The following is a 20640-nucleotide window of genomic DNA, read 5'->3' on the forward strand; positions in this document are numbered from 1 at the left end:
AACGCTACCGATCGGTTATGAAATAAAATACTATTAAAAAGAATATGTGAACACTGAATACCGTATAATAGTCTCAACTGACCGGAGCCAGTGGGACTCTGGCATCGTTATTAGGATATTTTCACTGTTTTTTCTCACTCTCGAGAAGAAATAACACAAAAGTTACAATAATGAAGGTACTTTTATTTTTTTTTAATTTTCTGTAACGATTTATAACGCACATTAGCACATTTTTTGAAATTTTCGATTTGCCGCCAAAACGACATGTTCGTCATGTCGTCATGTTCGCCTGACATGACGTCATGTCAGGCGGCGTCGTCTTACCAACCAGTGGCGTTTCCATGACAAAATGATGTTGTAGCCAGTCGGGACCGTATAGGAATGTGAGGTTTTAGATCATTATTTTTAATTTTTGAAGACAATGAAGACAAGAAAAAAATCAGAAAAAGATAGGAGTCGCATCTAGGACTTGAACCCAATGAAATTAATTTTAATTATTATTTTTTTTAAAAAGACATTTTTAATGGAATGTTCAATAATAAACTTTTAACTCTTTAACGGAATTCATAGTTTGTAAATATACCCCATTGTGGTACGCTGTGAGGTTGAAAGAAGTGAGAGGAAAGAAAACGGGGAAGGGAGGAGGTTGGGAAGTATCTGGCTATTCAGATCTGATAACTGAACACGGCTATCACAGACATTTTTGGCAAAGTTTCGATTCTGAATGGTGGTTTTTAACTAGGATTTTACGGACAGTATCTCTACCACTACGTGAGCGTGTGTCTCTACCACTGTAAATAAATTATGGTATGATATGATAAATGGTATGATAATGTCAATGATAATATGCTCGCCATAAAATTTTGTAATAAACGGAAAAAAATATTATTAATTTGTGTCTGTCTTATTATTAATATACTTTCCTATATTCCTTGCCCAATTTTACTATCACAAGTGAACAGAATGACAAGGTTTTCTTTAAGATCCGAATACAAAAGCCAATGACATAAATCATACAACACAATTGCAAAGGTTACAAATACCGTAAGAGATGCACGTAGGTCAACAAAAATGGTTGCAATTAGTTTTAACCTTGTCCGTGGATGCAACAAAAAAATGTAAAATCATCACCACTGTGACAATAATCAACAATCAACAATCCATCAATATATGTGACCGAGGAATGAAAAAAAGTACTAAGATGCATTCGTCAAGGTCTAAACCCTAGCATTTTCTAGAAAATCTCACTTCATCAGCTGATCAAAGAATGTGTGTATGTATTAGAAAACGTTGACCATATAACGTATCTAGGTCAAAAAATAGATGGAAATTTAAAATAGACAAATCATATTAGATATTAAGATAATAAAATTAAAAAAACCAAGTTATTTTTTGAAAACTATCAGGAATGTGCTCATTAAAAAAGACTTAATCAAAATCTACATGGCTCTCTGCCAATCACTGTTAGAATACGGTATTATCGGATGGGGCAGTGCAAATAAAAATATACTAAATCCGCTAATTAAAACTCAAAAAGCAATAGTGAAAATTGTACTGAAAGTTCCTGTAAGAACTAGCACTGACGAAATCTTCACCAATCTTAACATCATGTCAATTAAACAACTATATTCTAAAATTATACTCATTTACATTCATAAGTACAAAACCCAAGAAATAACAACAAACACGTACAATAGAAACACTAGATCTCATGGTCAAAAACTTATCCAATAAATAACTACTAATACGACTTTTGGGCAAAAAAGCTTCTTATATCATAGTATTAAACTCTACAATAAAATACCACTCTCACTCAAAAACTTCAACACTTTAACATTTAAATCTCAAATAAAAAGCTGGATACTTAACATAAGGAGATCTGAAATAGAATATTTACTGAGATCAAACACAGACTAAAACAGAATCAACTGAACTATACTAATAAACAGTAGGTATCTTATTTATTTTAAAATCATTTAAAAAAATATATAAATATATATATTATACTAGATGATATATGTTCATAATTAAATTCATATGTAACTTTGATGTAATATTAATTTTCTTATAATTAAATTATACATAATATGTGAATGAGATCCTCAGCACGGGAGATCCCAGTGAGGATATTATTATATCTATTTGTTACAAAAAAGATAATAAAACACTTATTATTATTATTATTATTTCCGAACAAAGATCATTAAGTCTCACCTTGTAAAAAAAAATATAGATGTAAAAAAAAACTGTTGAATCATCACATGAATGTGACAACAATCCCTCGATAAAGATGACCTAAGAATGAAATAACATCAAGATAAAGATGCATTCCTAAAGGTGTTAAAACAGCAACGGCATTAATCACACAAAACAATTACCTTGGTTAAAAATACCCTCAGAGATGCACTTAGGTCAAACGAAAGTTGATTGATATTGCAAATATATCAATTACTTCTAAAGGTTCTATATAGATGCAAAAAATGTTGAATCATCATTCTTTGCTAAAGTGACAACAATGTCTCGATAACGATGACCCAATAATGCATTCCTTTAGGTACTATCCAAGCAATTTAGACACATCCTCGTCCGAACCCCGGCGTTTTCTAGGAAGTCCAAAGGCTCAATGCATCGCCATCGGCCCGTCGACTATCTAACTATCCGCGAACGGGACGTGATCAGAAAATGTCATCAATTTTGCAGGCCAACCCAACCGTTGTTTATTCTTGACCGGAATAATTTTGCAGGTCTCTGACTCCGGCTGCACGTGCCGAAAGAATTTTGATAGATCATTCCTGTGTTTGTTTATGTGCAAATGTTTCCATGTGTTGTGGCTTGACTTCAAGTCGGCACGTTTTAGAAATCCGACGAAGTGGAGTGGGTATAATGGCCTAGGCCAGGGATTCCGAACTCATCGCGTGCTGGCAAATTTCAAACTTTGTTTTACGATATGAATAAGATCTAGCTTTATATCGTTCTACTCATTGGCTGAGATTAGCGTACCTTTGGTCGTCTACTGTGTGCGGCGAATTTTTCGGATGACGTCGCCAGACAGATTACGAAAAGAGTGCAGTGACCTAACATTATTGAAGAATGCAAATTTTAGTGAATGTTACTGGATTCTCGGCAAAATTAAATTGGCGAACGCTTTAATGACAATTTTTGTGTGAACAAAACATTTGTACAGTTGAATTTCATCACATCGAACTTGTGAAAATTCCGTCGTAATGAATTGACTACGGCGCGTGTGCATATATGCAAAATATCCGTAATTGTAAATATTGTTGGCCGATGTTGGTCGATAATGGCAGGTACCAAATATTTTTACTAAAGTATTCACAATAAAAAAATACTCGTAGTTATAAATACTCTTTAAAGTAAAACAATTTCTGTGGAAAATGCACATTTTGATTGATCAATTCTCGACACACTTCAACTAGTTCGCCATCCCTGGTTCAGGCGAATATTCGTTGCGAATAAAACAGCTACTGTATACAAATAATGTATAGTAAATAAGGCCTTCAACGAAAATTATCAACAAGTTTATTATTTAACAAGCAGTAATATACGTAATTTGGTATTATTAGGACGATAATAATTGTAGACCTCACATTCGTAATTCGAGATGTTTTCATTCTATTGAACTCTTTGATCTTCTTGATACATGAAGGTCAAATACAGTGATTCATTTATTGCAAAACGCATTGAGATGTTTGGCCTTTGCAGCAAACGAAATACCTACGAAATAACGTCGTAGAATTTTTATAACGTTAGATACACCTCACAAAAGCGCCCCTGTCTGTACAGAAAAAAACGCATCAACAAGGCGGGTCAAGGTAGGGGATGTAGAAAGGGATATGTTAATGCTGGTCCTGAAGATGCCCGGATAATATGAAGGAGGAAACACGCCAGTAGCTCGTTTCACAAGAGAGCCGACTTACACAAGAAACGACTCGCCCTAATGAAGTCGACGTCAACTGTGAACGGTTCTTCCGCTCGTATCCGACGAGTTTCGCGTACGTGTACCGGTGGACAGGGAATCAGTGCTGCCAGCAACTTCGAGCAGGCTCCATTGACATACCTGTATAACACACTCAGGGTATTTACATTGCCCTAGAGATGGTAATCGGTCTGTCAACAACGGATTGACAAGCATACTCCTTTGAATAGAATCATGTAGGATTATCAATTACCCATTAGGAAGCTCCAGTCCAGAGTGGCTTCCAGATTTGATTGTTAGACGATACATTATATTACGATATACGAATGTCAACAAAATACGAGAACATAATTAAATTTAATCTAACAATATTATTGCCATATAAATTTAGAAAAAAATGTAGAATATTTTTCATAACATCGAATTATTTGTAGTATAAAAGTTCAATAACTTTATAGGGCATGTTTTGCTGATTTAGCACAAAGGCGCTTTATAAGAATTTGACTGTAAAAACACGTAGTTGGAATGTATTCAAAGCTTTCACTTCCCAGGTAAAATGTAAAATAACAATCAATCTTTTATACTGAAAATGTGCTCAAAAGAGAATAACAATAAATTATTTACGTACCTTAACGAGATGTGTGTGGAGCAAAATCCTTAGAAAATCCAAACAAAGCGAGAAGCCAATAGTGTTTTCACTTCACAAAGTCAATTCACTTGTTTGTTTTAAAACACCAGATAATATTCCACTTCAAAGAACTCAATACACAAAAAAACAATGTCACAAAATCCACCGAACCTTAATTAATTTTACAGTAACTTGTCTATTTGTCACTTGTCACTACTGCAATGTATCGGAAAAAGGTTTATCGAAGAATTATCTACTTCTCAATTTAATGTTTATTTTAGTTTACTTATTATAAAATAACAATGTAATACTTAACATACATTAATGATATGTAATGAAAAATAACTGAAAACTTATCAGTTTTTCCCCTTGCGATGAAATAAAACGAAGCAACACTTATTTTATGTTCAGTAGAAAACTTAAGAAATAATTTATCTAAACGTTCAGATTAAAGAGTACTAAAAGTTTTTATCGTCGATAAATATTAATCGGAATTAAAATGTATCGATGTGTTTAGATCTTACATGATTGCACTTCGTTGTGCTCCACACGCCTAGGAGCTTGGGTTTAGCTTAGTCTGAGCTTAGCGGTGGCTTAAGTGTTGGTTGGTGTAATGTTAGGTTGGGCTTAGGGCCAATCACTCGCCAGGGGCGGCGCTACGCGGGCCCGCGGTCACTTCACCGCAGGGCCGGAGGGCGGGGGACGCCACTGGGGCCAGCATTACAGTCATATGAACACCACTGAAAATAAAGAAACAAATGTTATTAGTTACTGTTATTAGCTATTAACATAACATAAAGATAGAAAAAGAGAAAGGAAGAAGAAAAAGATTCGGGGAACAGAAAGGCATGTTGCCAAAGGTGGGAAAACATGAAAATATTAAGAGAGTACACTCGAAAAACACATAAATAAAACACTAAAATTGTATGTTCTTTTTAATTTCATTTAATTCTTATGAATTTAGTTTTTTATCAGACAACGTAATATATTCTTACAATAATGAAGTTTGTTTGTCAATATCAAAACTATACTCGGTCCAACATTAGAACAACCCGTGGACGCGCATGTCTCCGCCCCTTCGCCCCACTCCTAAAAGGACGAGCGTTAACACATTTAGACCCACTTTTTTAACAAATTAATTATTTAATTTATTTTCCTACCGATAAATAAAATAAAAAATTAAAACATTTTAATACATTCAAATAATGATGATGATAGTATTACAATACATATTGTACTTTATTAGGCATCAGATTTATCAAATCGGCTAAGAAATCAATCCAAAGTTGAAAATATCATCATTGCCATTAAAAAAAAAAATTAATTTTCCTCAGATGATTCATTTGAAATTTCAAAAGCTAACAAATTATCATTATTGTCCTCTAGTTCATCAACAATGTGATCGATATTCCGAAATTTTTTTTCGATACATATTGATTATCATTGTCCGTTGAGGTTTGTGCACCACCTATAAACATAAAAAAAAACCGATCAACACCAACATTCACAAATTTTATACATATATTACCTATCTATATCCTTGAATTATAAAAATGCATTGTTGTAAATCGAATAGTCATACAAATAACACATAAATAATGTTTACCTGTCCTTTTTTGTTTTTCGTAATTGGTGATAATGAATTCGGACATATCGGCTGAACGTCCATTTTATGGCAGGGTCTGAATGGGTTAATTTCTCTAAGCGCGGGCACTAACGACTAACGAATTGTCAGCGAAGATTGCCGGAGATAGCCGAGCGATGGTGAAGGAAAGGAGCGGGGGGGTGGTATGCGCAGAACGAACCTAATTTGGTACTCCAACAGGTCGTTCTTATCGTGGACAGAGAATAGGTAAGTATAACGAAAATGAATGTTCTTTACGCGTAAGCGTTATGGTTAATCTATTGGGCGCATTTTGCACCCGCGTTATAAAATTAATTATGAACCACCCTAATATTGTGGAACTTCCTTCTTCTTCTGGCGCTCGTAAAATTAGAAAGAGTGTATATCGATGTATTTTTAAATCTAAGTATGTTAGCTGTAAGTTTCTACATATTTAAATATATATGTCATTAAGAATATATATAGGCCTTAGTCGTAAGTCACTAGATATACTCGTAAGTCTTAGATGTAAGTCAGTAGTTTTAGTATTTATTATTTAATGAATATTTTTGTACAGCGCCCTTGAGGTGATTTTTCACGAAAACGGCGCTACATAAATTAGCCAAATATTATTATTAAGATTAAGAAAAAGACGCTTGGACGCTTGGGGGCATGTAGAGCGGATTAACGAAGCAAGGAGTAGATATATAAACATGAATGAAGCGAGGAGTGCGTGCCGAGACAGAGTTGTGTGTCCCTCTATCTTCTCTGCCTACCCCTGCGGGGAAACGGTGTTATGGTTAGTTAATTGTAGTGAATAACAATTCGATGGTATAAATTAATATGCTAAGTAAAAGCGGTAGTAAATAGATAGTCAGTTTTTTATTCTTTATTGTTTGAGTCGAGGGAGTAATAAGGGAGTCCACAAATACTTTTATTATTTAGGTCGAGGGGGTAATAAGGGGGTCCACAGATACTTTTTGGGATAATTCCCAAAAAGTTACCCCTAACCCAGAGTGACTTAAGTACAAGCAAACGCGTCAAGTTATTGAACAGATACATACCTACAACTTTAAAAATCTGGAAGACTGCCAAAAATGGGGAACATTGAATGCACTGGGAGGAAGTAAGTGGTAGTTTAAGGGAAAATGGCAGTGACTATACATAGTCGTACTGTGAATAGTCAGGGGGGTATTTACAACCCTTCCTCCCTCTTCCTACGTCCTAGAAAAGTTACTAAACAGAGAAACCGTAGTTCCATTGGCTTCGGGCAATTAGAAATCTTGTGCGGTATGCCGTGCAGCATGCACGTTAAGAAATATATCTTGGCGTCATTCCCTTGAAAACATTCTTGCATTCTCACTGTAAGTAGGGGGGGGGAGTGATATAATAATATATCCGTGAGTCTTCCCATGTAATGCAGCCTGCCTTCGCTGATGAAGGAATTAGCCGCGTCTCCTGGGAGGAAATTCTCACCCAAACGAGTGTCGTCAGCGCGGAGGGAATAGAAAAATTGCACTCTCATTAAGGTTTATGGCGCCAATATCCATTTCTCCTCGCGCGCGCGGCGCCATTGCAAGCCGGAGAAATGCAATATTGCGCCGGAGAAGGATTGCAATGAAAGAACAGACGAATAAGAGATAATCTCTGGAAACGGAGAAGTGAAAATAAAAAAAGCTAGGATTGGATGAAATATTTTATCACCGGAATGTCTTATGTTTTCATGCCTCGAGTCTTTTGTCTTATGGAGGAAGGCTGGGTTTAACTATTAAGGAATTGGTGCTTGTACTAACTAACAACGTCTTGAAAAAATGCTGTCTTCAGACCCTTAAGACATATTTGTTTAATCTGATTTTATTTTAATATTCCGCAAGTAGTGCGCTAACTACCGCACGCTAAGGTTCGCGTTTTTGCCAGAACATTTGTTAAGTACCTACCTACCTACACACGCGGTAACCATTGTTACAGCGTGTGTAGGTAGGGCAGTGAGGGACGCGGCACCCAAATTAAGAGAGCCTCTGACTACAAGTTAAGGGGCCGAAGACCGACGAGTCTCCCGGCCACGAGGAATCACTAAATATCGGGGAACAATTAAAAATATTGTCCCTAAATATTGAGGGAACATCTCACTCCAAAGTGGATTTCTTGTTAAAAATGCTGCAGTAGACCGCAGAAGGCGTTAAGAGGGTGAGTTTTTTTTATTTACAGTGGAAAACAAACAGTCTAACACAAAATTCTATTTATTATGTTCCTTGTTACCTATGTCCTGTATTATGTTCTTTACTAAACTCAATGACGCACGCGGCGTTACAATACATATAGACGCGTTGTAGAGCTCTCGAAGTGGCAATCAAAAGAAACGCTAATTGTCGTGCTTTCGATTTCGAAGTTTTAGTACAAAACTGTCACGCGTCGCGTAAGATCAGGCGCTAACTGATCTTAATTATAAAATAATAAAAGTTCCAAAATGCCTTCACGTGTAATGAGAAAGTATTTGTATTAATATACAACAAATAGGGACGCTGGTTTACTTGTTTATTAATTCTCGTTTCCCCATTATTAGTTTGTGTGTACAGGCTTCTTGATTTGTTTTATTTTTAATCAGTTTAGTTAACTTACAAGACTCTTTCCGTGATAAACTTTCAAAGTAAACAACCTTTACAAACCGGAGCCTGAATCATAACAACATTCGCCGACTTCACCACCGTTTACGTGGGCACCTCAGGGATAACATAAATCATATTCCTAGAGCCCTTACAAATATTTCACATATTATGTGTGTGAAAACCACGAAGTGTTCAAAGAGAAAAACAAAATTCCTAGGCACAAGATTCTTCGGTGTTTTCGTCTTTTACACGAGTAAATGCTTGAAAAAAAAAGAAATAAGGTATTTTTTTCAGTACTCGACCCTTTCAATTGCGTCAAAAGAAAATCTATAATGCTTAAAGTAAAAAAAATCTTGGGGGAAAATACTTTAGTTGGTACTAAAATAGCATTTCTGATATTACAATCAATATATTATTTAAATAGTCATATTTGTACGATTTGCATAGCGCCGTTTTTTGTGAAAACCTCGATGGCTCAATTTTATAAAAGCATAAACGAGATAATTATTTTTGATTGATATTACCTAGTAGGTAAAAGTCCAGACGAATAGTATATTTGCTGCCTATTACTTGAAAGAAATAAATTATTAACGTTACAGGGAGCGTGACAATAATATAATAACAGATGTTCGAAGATTTTATTACTTAAAGTAGGTATTTAATCATTTGGTCATGAATAGAAGATATCTTCATTGTTCTAAGCAGTGGCGGCTCGTGATTTTTAAGTGTGATGGAGTGCTAGGGTTTCAAAATTCTACATCGTTGATGTTGATTAGTCCAAAACGATTTTTTTTTCGAAAATTCGATATTTTTTATGAAGATTTTCAGGGAATTTTAGTACTGCCGTGCGCCGCACTGATTTCATGAAAATCTTCATATAAAAACCGAATTTTCGAAAAAAAACTCGTTTTCAGCCACAACAACATCAATAATGTAATTTTTTTGTAATATTAGCAATCTAGTACACACAAAACTCACGAGCCGTCACTGGTTCAAAGAGATATATTATATATCGTAGACAAAAACAGAATAGTAACTTTTACTGTAAACAAACACACGATACATAATCCAATTAGAATAATAGTAGCCATTTGGTGATTTATTTGAGTGAATTATACAATCTTGGGGTGGCATTTGGAATAATAAAATGGAGATATAATCGGAATATTAACTCAAAGACAGTCAGGAAACACACCTACATATTTAGATTATCAACTTATCAACTTAAATACATAAATATGATTGAACAAATTCAAAAAAATTCCTAAGGTATGTTTACATGCGATCATACGGAATATATCCGAAATTCATGCACCACGTGGAACTGCTAAAGGAGACAAATTACCAAAGCCTGGAGGCCAGGCGTAATGCCGGACTCATGGTATTTGAATTAAAGTTACTAAAAAACCTTATCGATTGTCCATATCTCCTGTCCTGCTGTGGCTTATTCGTTCCTGATAAATACTGTCGAAATCGTAGCCACGACCTATTCTGTATACCGCAGGGTCGGACAGATGTCATTGCCCAACATAGCATGACAAGAGGTATGACCTTGCTAAATGCCCTACCAGCGGATATAGATGTGTTTAATTTCACTATACCATGTTTTAAAAAAAATATGTACATGTATTGTTAGTTATAATAAAATTGTACCATAATTGGACTTACCTGTCTGTCGTACAATAAAAAAAAATAAAAATAAAAAAATGTCTAAGACATAATCTAAATATAAAGCTACTTAGAATGACATACTCTTGTCTTACATGGTAATAGTCATACGATGGCATGCACCTTATAAAAACACACACCATCATTTTATTTAGCACAAAACATAATTATCACAATTCTAAAGTATTTTTGATAGAAATTAAAGCTTATCTATATTTCAGTATTTAACATTACTAATGTACAAAATTCAATACAAAATTGCACCATCTAAATAATATAAAATAAATTAGCTATCCTCGTCTGTCTGTTTGTGCGTTTAGATCTTCTAAACTATGAAAGGGATTTTGATAGGGTTTCACTATTATTTAGAGCATTTCCTCCGGAAGGTTTATGTATATAATACATATATATTAAATGTATAGAAAGTAAAGAAAAGTCAATGTTTATCTTAGAATTCACAACCTCAAAACTTTACTTCAAATCATTCATAACGCCGGGTACACGTTAGATATACCTAGAAAAAAAGTCCCTAAAGCACAAAGGGCTTGTTATTGTGAAATCATCTTGTTTTGTCAACACCTTAAGAGGGTGGTCCTCTAATAGATTCTCGAACAAATAACGTTTCCTGTTTTGGTGTAGAATGTATAAATAACTTGCCCAAAACCCAACCCAGAATAATTATTCAGAATAATGATTGTAACTTCGAGGTATCTCAAATGCAGGTAAACAAGTAAAATAAATATATGGTCTCTGAATAAATATCTATATCTGAAAACTGAAGCTATTGGATTGTTATTACCAGTGGAAGTGGGATAACGTTTTGTTACGTTTAATGTCATGTTATTTTAAGTCGTTACTTTATGTTAAGGAGAGAAAGAGAGGAGGATGGTTTGGCCACTTTTCATTTCTTAAATATCGCTTTTCAAAGGTGTTCTCATTTGTCACCGAACCGTTTGGAAATACTGGGATAAGTTGAAAAAAACCCAGTAAAATCTATATATTATACAAAAAATTTTTTTAATACAAATCTAAAGTATTTTTATTCCGACCGATGAAATTTTGCACACTTGACCTTCAAAACAAGAGAAACTACTGTGTATACATTATTAACAATTGTGTATGGCGGTCGCTCAGCAAGTCGATATTAAGAATATGTAGGTATCTCCACTCGATAATGAAGCGACTAACAAAATTGTTAAATACAGTAAAATTTACTATTATTTATTGCTCTGAAGATCAGAACCCTTTTGTCTCTATACCATGAAGCGCTACCACTAAATTACTCTATTTCATTCGTATCACACAAATGAACTAATTTATTTTATCAACATCAACGTCGGCACGTTTGTTTTACTATTGGACAAGATAGTGGATAATAAATTCATCAATGTCTGGGAAGTTTACTGACTAGATTCAATCGGCAACATTAAGTCAGCAATAACAACATCATGTTGTGAACACGGAGAAGAGGGAGAGACGAGGGATAACGAAGGAATTCCAAAGTGAGAGGAAACGAGAAGTCGGAGGAAATATCCAATTTGATGTTTGATTGACAATTGACAAGAGAATTTATTAATGGGCGATTGAGAAAATCGCTATTTATTTTGTGCAATATGCAGAAAGGTACTAAAATATTTATAGGCTACAATTAATATTTTTTTTTATAATTTTCAAATATGGTTATTTACTTCTGGAAATGCTGAGAAATACCGATTTAGAGTCCAAATCACGGCGACACACGACTATAATAATTGGGGATTGCCAGTGGCTCACATTTTAATAAATTCCGATGACTTGGTAATATATATAATATATTGATATTATATATTGTTTAAAGTGATCTCTACGGATATAGGTTATTTATATTTAAGATTAATAAAAACATTACCTTACCATTAAAATATTTGATGTAAAAAGGTTTGAAAATATTATAAAACGTTTTTCAAATATAAAATAAGCAGTAAGCGCCAGATTTTATTTTTTTAGACGATGAATTAGTAACTTCCCGAAGGATTCCCCCAGAAACATCTGAGATTTTAGTAATACGCTCATCAGAAATAATTCAAATAAACCCTACGGATGGATCAATTTTTTTAGATCTGCTAGGGCAAATTCGACCGTAGGTCCGTCCATTACGCCGGGCCGCGCGCCGAATATTGTTTTTACACGACTTTGTCACTTACGTTGTTAAGATTCACGCTTAGAGATTTGTTATGGCGAATTCAACCGCAGGTCTTTTCCAATACACAAGGGCTGCGCGTCGCATAGTTATGTGCATGGATTCTTTACTTACGTCGTTAAGAATCATCGAATTTTTTAAAGGTTTTTAGTGAAACTGGATTGCTAAAGGGTCAAAAGTAGTCATATTATGGGTAAAAAGAACAATGAAAATAGCAAAATTCTTTACGATGAAGCCATCTTCATCATCATAGTAATTAATATTAGTAATACTGAATTTCTCAAATTACAATTTTGATGCATAATAAATTACAATTAAAATATTTTTCTGTTAAAAATATTATTGTAATAGGTAGGTACCTACTTTATCGCATGTCTGAATTTTTCAGAAAATCTGTTACAATTATGAAAATGACACTTATATTCACAGCAAATTTGAGTTCATCGAACCAGATTACACATTTCACTCAGGAATAACTAACGCACATCAATAACTATTATATACAGACTTGGTGGTACTGTAAGGATCTCAATAATAGAACGCGTGTGCGGATAGAATGTTTATTAGAAATTAGAACGGATTGTCTACTACTATCTTCTTAGCTGTCGGTTGGGAAAAGAGGTAGCAAAATATATTTCATAAAAGATGTAAGAAAGGTTTTAGGTGGTACGCCTGCTTTTTGAATGTGTAAGAGCGAGATGACAGATCGACGTATAAAAGATGATGGATGCATCTGCTCGCTCTCTTTTCCCAACCGACAGCTAAGAAGATAGTAGTAGACAATCCGTTCTAAAGTTTTAATAAACATTCTATCCGCACACGCGTTCTATTATTGAGATCCTCACAGTACCAACAAGACTGTATATAACAACAGACAACCGAAATTAGTATGTTTGATGAACAAGACGCAGAATAATAGCACTGTTAAGTGACGGCAATTCTGCCACCATAAGTAAAAAGACAGCGGGAAATTTTCGATGGACACATTCTTATCCACTTTCCATTATAATAGGTTGGTAAACATGAAAAGATACGTACATCAAAACGAATTGAAAATTTCCAGCGGCTTTTTTACCTATGACGGCAGAATTAATAATTGTGGCTATGTAGTAACGCATGGATGATTTTTTGTTTAATCATCTTGATGCCATATAAGAAGTTACCGTACTATTAAACCGGTTAACATAATATAGCGTACCAGACTTTTCAATATTGGGAAAATCCGTGGAAAACATGTCAATTACGATAGTTTGAACGATAATGTAAAGCGATGTTCCCGGCTGCAAGAGTGTCAACACCGGCCATACCAAATGATTCCCAAAATTGTATCAAAAAGATTTCATACGTTATTTTTAATGATGGGTAGAGTCACTATATACATACAACCGTAGCACACCGGTTCGAAAACTTATCCTAGTTCTATTTCCGAATCTTATCCTAGTTCTATTCCCGACAAACTCATTTATATTTAATCACTAAAAAAATTTAGGTATAATAAAAATATACAGGGAGTCAGGCGGTAAAGTGCACTAACTTCGGGAGTTAAGTGCACTTTAGAGGAGATTCTACATGATGGTAGAAGTAAAAAAGATACACAACTTAAAATTTCGAAAATGGTAATTATTTTTTCTACATTTAAAATCGTGTAGAATTACCCCCCGAAGTAAATGCACTTTACGCCCGGTTATGTATGTATACCTACATCTAATTACTCAATTGTAAAAATAGTTTCGACGAGTCGTCAGGGTAGAATATAAAACTACCAGCTGAAGTCAGAGTTTTTTTTTAAAATCAGATATAGAAATACCATCCTGTTGTTTTGAAGGTAAAGTGAGCAAATTTTCTTCAATCTCGGAATAAAACTGTAGATTTGTATAAAAATCAAATCCACGCTGCCCGCCACATGCATTTTTCTTTATATAAAAAAATTAAGTGGAGACTACAAAGTATTATAAAATTTTGCATGACTGGCATGTAAATAGGGGTGAGTCCGAACTGCTCGAAACCAATGGGACAATGATATACGAAATGAGGGTATACTGTGAGGCTGAAGTACGTGGAAGAAGGAAATGGAGATTAGGAAGTACTCGATTATCACTATGATATGGTTAACAAACATGGCTAACACCATTTCGAGCAACATTTGAATTCTGAATATTGAGAATATCTACTGCTTCGATTTGAAAGTAGATCATAATTACACCATAAACAAAATTAAGCGGGGAAATTATACAGTGTATGATTTAGAAAATATTTATGAAAAATAGAATTCAACGTACGAAATACAGAGTTTGGGAAACGCTGCGTTAAACGAAGCAAAATTAATTACTGTTGATATCACGGAGACACCACCGAACCAGGACCGCTCGTTCTATGGACCTTGACCTAGTGATCCGAGAATGAGCTTCAAATTAAATTGAGGCGATCAAGGCTAAATTCTGTAGATTGATAGATTCATAGAACCGACACTCCAACAGACGTGACATTGGTAGGCGAAGATGAACGTTTTCCATAGTATTATTAGAATTGATTTGAATATTGAGACTTTGAGTTTGCTTGTAATTAAATACTCTTGATTGTCATGACGAGAAGAACGTACAAATATATAATGTCAATGATTCCTTAGTTTTATTTTAATCATAACATTCCACAGTATTAGCTACTGTTGGGATTATTATATAAATGACTGTACTGTTTAGGATTGTTGTACACGGAAGTGGCGCACTCTGTTATTTTCAAAAAGAACCGTCGAAGTTTTCAAGCCTCGAGAGCGGGTTTTTATCTGCTAGTTTAATTAAATATAGGAAAAGTTATTTTAGAAGGATTGGGAAAATTTTGCAGAGATTTAAAATCTTAGAAAAAAAATTTTAAAGCTCAAAAACGAAAAATATTGTGGCACTAAAAAATGAGGGGAACTTGTTTGAAGGGGTGGTTATTTAATTCGTAGCTCGACCAATATAATATGTTGTTCTTTTTGTATTTATAGCAAACATAATGTATCTACGAAAAAAATAATATTTGAACATTCAAAGTTGGTCAAACGATTAATGAATAATTGTTGATCGTGAGGTGTTGAACAGATGTCAAAATGTAAAATGTTGATGACACATGGAGCTTATGCAAGATAATTTGCGGAACACGATATGCCTAGGTACATATCACACGGAGACCGGTCAAAACAGCGGCCACAAGGCCACATCAAACGCCGGCAACATTAATTTAATGTGGGAAAAAGAGATATAACAAGAAAACACGAGGAATGGACGCTGAGATATTCGCATAGAAATTGGCCAAATTATTCCAAGCCGAATGGACAAACCCACGACGTGAAAACTTGGTGTGTGACGACCATTGATAAAGAAAACTCAAGATGTGGGTTTGACAATCAAAAAAACCCCAACGGTTACAACGCATATAATCTCACATTTTTATAAAAGCCTATAGCGTATAACAAGAATACAGCAACAAACACTTCGGTGAGTTCTCCTTGCGAAGTGTTCACAATACATGCATTTATGGTCCTGTTACTGAGCGCTCTGTTGTGACATATTATCTTTCCATATATTTTCATATTGTTTGTTAAATAGGTCGTTTATAAAAAAATAAGAAGAGGTTATAATGGATCAGCTGAATGTCAATAGCGACAAAAATACAGATTTTCATTCACACGCTTACCTCACACTTCAGAAAAATGTACACTATTGTCAAAGGTGCATATAATTAGAACGCTACTAAAGTGGTTCCAGTCTGGATCCCCACAACGAAAAAGAACATAGTTAAAATTCGCGCTTACATGAGCCTAACCTACTCCATTTACTACCACTAGTAGTTCTGTGAACAGAAGTAGACTTTGCGTAATGTTGTTGAATCCGACTTAACAGCTTGTAACGCACACGAGCTCTGGTGGAATAAAAAGGTACTATCAAACACGGTTACCATCTGAAAGGAAACCCGGAACACACAAAAAAATTTACAGGCAGACGAAATGCAAAGTGATCGAGTTGAAATACGACTTCAATACGCTGTCAATTATTACGAATCTCTAGGGCTATTGCACGATATGTGGACTCATCTCGGGTGTTTTCGTCCAATGGTAGTGACGTTAAAATATTTCCACTCTGATGTAATGCTTTTGACAGGCGTCCAATTAAGGAACTATATTTCGCAGTGACATTAATTTTAATGGTATTTTTCTTTCGGTGTTTCTATTTTTATATTCGTACAACACTACCGACATTAGGGGAACCTTAGTAATGTGAAGTTGGCGGTTTGTGCTAAGGCGGCAATCACGAAACCCAACCAAAGTTACCTAGATCCTAGATTACTGCCATTAAATCAAATGATCCCAAATTCATTTGATTGGATTAGTGAAAAAACTTTTGGATGGGAACACACATTACAGCGTTACTATTTAGTCCTTGTTCCAGACATCACAAATATGATAAAAATAAATAAATATGCACTGAGACATATAAATATACTGTTTTCGAGATTAGTTGGGATGGAATATTATCGAATAAAATACTGTACAGTATTGCACACCTTTCCATGCAGGTGGCCAAAAATGAAACAAATGAATTTTGGTGTTCACAATATCCGCAGAAGAGACACACTTCTACAGAGGTAATTTCAAAATCACAAGTATATATGTGATCACGCCAAATGGTCTCAGCACAAAAAGCCTATATTAAGACGAGATGATTGAATTTGGTTGACGTGATGTTATAAAATTAATTATTGGTGCACACAAACACAAGATCACAGCGTTTTATAAAAAAATGTATTTAGTAATGGTACCGGCATAAAATTTACTCCAGTACATATCAGCCCTGAAGAAAAGGTTGTGATGAAAACAGTTAGCGAATTCGTATTATATAAAGTGATGTACACAGATAGATGTAAATTATTTTGTAGTGTTTTCAAAACGTGGTTTCTCAAACCAACAGATAACTCTGGCAACTGAAATGGCATTTTCGCCAAAGTTTGCACAACGCGTTTTGTGATGTCCCACGATTTTTGATAGCTACGTATTATACAATACAATATTAGAAAGTTATATATTTTAAAATGTAAAATGAGTATTCACTTTACTTAGGATGGGTTGTTTCGCAGAATTTGAACAATTCATCAAATTTCAACGTTCATTTTCGGGTTCTGTGAAAGTCCTATTTAAGTTCTGTTATTATATCATTATAGGCTAGTTGCTTGACAGCACTGAAATAATAACAGATCTTGAAAAAATCTTTAACAGAACATGAAAATTAACTTTGAAATTTTAATAATTGTTCAAGTTCTCCCGAAACAACCCGTCCTTAGTCAGTTAAATACAACAGTCGAACCTGATTTTTTAATGAATTATGTAGATTTGTCCAATCTCTACATTCAATTGAACAAAGTCTGATTTCGTAATAAATTTGAGGTGTGTAGAATTAAATTGGTGGTGTCTTAAATAATAGATTGCATAATATATTTTAAGAAAATACAGTTTTGATGTTCATTTGGATCCACATTTAAATAAATCACTTTAAAAATTTCTGATATAGAATCCGTTAACGCGACTATATTTATGTATTTATAAACTAAGTTTTGTTTTACTTGATCGTGCCATGTCTTCTTTAGGCGTCCCCACTTCCACCATTCACTAATATTATATCGGCTTTTATTCGACTCCGTATCTCATTCCAGTGCCCAGATATTGCGTTAAGTCTTCCACGGGCGTCCCCGACTTCTTGTACCATTCAAACAACACTCTAAACACTCCCGACACCAATAAGAACAAACTTTGAAGTTTCCCGCAATTTTTGGCTCTGTAGGGAACAAACAAAGGAACATAACGTTAAACTGATTTAACTTAATTCTATAAATGGAGTCGTAAATATATCAACAGTACCCCCAAATCTTATTGGTTAGTGAGTGTGTCTGATAGTTGGTTGTGTATGTATTGCAAAAGAATCTTACATTTTGTCTTGTGTTCATTTTTTTACATTGACTGATATACAATGTCAATCAAGTGTAAGAAGGACATAGCTAAATGGCCTAGAACCAAAAGGAACTAAGTCAGTGGCGACATTTGTTTGGCAAATTTGCATGGAAGGCACTTCTAGTTGTCTTCTTAATTCTATGGCGGAAACTTAAAAGTAACGGAAATAGATAGCATAAAAATGATGATGAATGAAAATACATAAACAAAGTTTGGGGAAAATTCCGGTAAACATTATTTGTAAAGATAATTGGGACACATCCATTTATTTATTTTAAGTAAACCCGCCTCAAGGGATGAGCCCACGCGATTCAAGTTCGTTCTGACGCATCCCGTCTGGAGTCTAGACTGGTTCAAAAATGGGAAGGGTAAACGGAAAATGGGAACGTTTCTACATCACGTAACTTAAGCGAGTCTGAAACGATGAAGCCTTATTATCTAAACGGGAGAAAGTGTTCCGAGACTTTGAAGGACTAATTCTCAATAAATTATTGATATTTCCTGGAAATAAACATCCAAAACTTTTTTTGTTATTTGTTTTTGGGGTGTTATGCCGTGTTGCGTTATCTGCCCTGATGATGGACACTGCAATGCTGTCCGAAACGTTGGCTAAAGAAGGAGTTAGCGCAACACGGCATAACACCCCAAAAACAAATAACAAAAATACTTTTGGCCGTGAAAATCTTAAATCATATCCAAAACTTGTCAAAACGTTTGAGTGGTATATATACTCTCAGTATCCCCCTGGTGAAAGGCCAACATAAAGAATCAGTTTTAGCCGTAAACCTAACATTGTGTGATTATTAAACATAATAATTTAGATTAGTTAGGTCAGTACAGGCATGCGTGATGTTAAATATTTCAACGTAATAATGCATAAAATTAGTCAAGTTCAATAAACTTTTATTTTTCAAAAGAGTCTAGAAGTATTAAATCAATTCAGACAAGCGATAAAATAGGTACTAACATTATTTTATTTTAATAATAATAATTCTGTATTTGATAATGCGTTGTTCTGTTTTTTACAACTTTGACGGACCAAAATCTGAATAATAACTCTAAGGACGGGTTGTTTCACGGAATTTGAACAATTCATCAATTTTCAAGTTATTTTAAGGTACTCTTCGAGTTCTATTATTATATCATTACTGGTCACAAAACTAAAATAATAACAGAACTTGAATAAAAAATTCACAGAACTTGTTAATCGACTTGGAAATTTGAACAATCGATCAAATTTCAACATTAATTTTCGGATTCTGTGAAAGTCTTATTCAAGTTCTGTTATTATATCATTATAGGCTAGTTGCTTGACAGAACTGAAATAATGACAGAACTTAAAAAAACCTTTGACAGAACTTGAAAATGAACTTTGAAATTTGAAGAATTGTTCAAATTCGATTATTGAAGCATTAATTTTACAAAAATTTACACCTTGTCATATTAAAAAAAAATCACTAATATGGACATCGGGGACATTAGATTTTTTATTGAGAATATGGTAAGTTCCTACCGTGATGTTATTTATCCAGTTGCTACCTTTTGTCTAATGACCAGTACTAACTATTCGTAAAATGGAACAAAGACAGTGCAAAATTTTGTTAATAATAATAATAGAATTTATTCCAAAATGTATGCACGGATAGTGCAATGCAATACATTCCATATTTGAAATAATATACATAATTAGCTTAAGAGAAAAAAAATATATTACATGGGTGATTCCGATAGGCACAAAAAAGCGGAATTTAAGAGAAAAAAGATAAAATATAAACACAAAAACGAATGAAAGCAGCCGTTTATGAAGGATATTTCGACATCTCCCGTCTCCAGAGGGCCATCAGAGGGGACTCCATACAGGCAACCATGGCAGTGATGATTTTGTTACTTGATTGGCGCAGTCTGCGCCATAAGCTTTCCATGTGATGGCGGAGAAGCGCTCTGAAAGAGTGTACTCGTCCCTCCAGGAACATTTCCGTGGCGCTGCAGTATCTCGGTAGGCGGAATTGTTGGCGATAAGCATTATTGTAAGCGACTTT

The 20640-nt window shown here is 34.4% G+C and overlaps 1 protein-coding gene across 1 annotated transcript in view; it reads right to left on the minus strand.

Moving 5' to 3' along the window:
- Positions 1 to 20640, minus strand: part of EcR (Ecdysone receptor) — a 690636-nt gene that overhangs the window by 546164 nt on the left and 123832 nt on the right. The window contains exon 3 of the mRNA XM_089634810.1: positions 4566 to 5305. The gene's annotated coding sequence lies outside the window, so the exon portion shown is untranslated. The remainder of the gene's footprint in view (positions 1 to 4565; positions 5306 to 20640) is intronic.

Source organism: Hesperophylax consimilis, chromosome 8, assembly GCF_061612785.1.
Source record: "Hesperophylax consimilis isolate HC1 chromosome 8, BYU_Hcon_1.0, whole genome shotgun sequence".
Taxonomy (NCBI): Eukaryota; Metazoa; Arthropoda; class Insecta; order Trichoptera; family Limnephilidae; genus Hesperophylax; species Hesperophylax consimilis.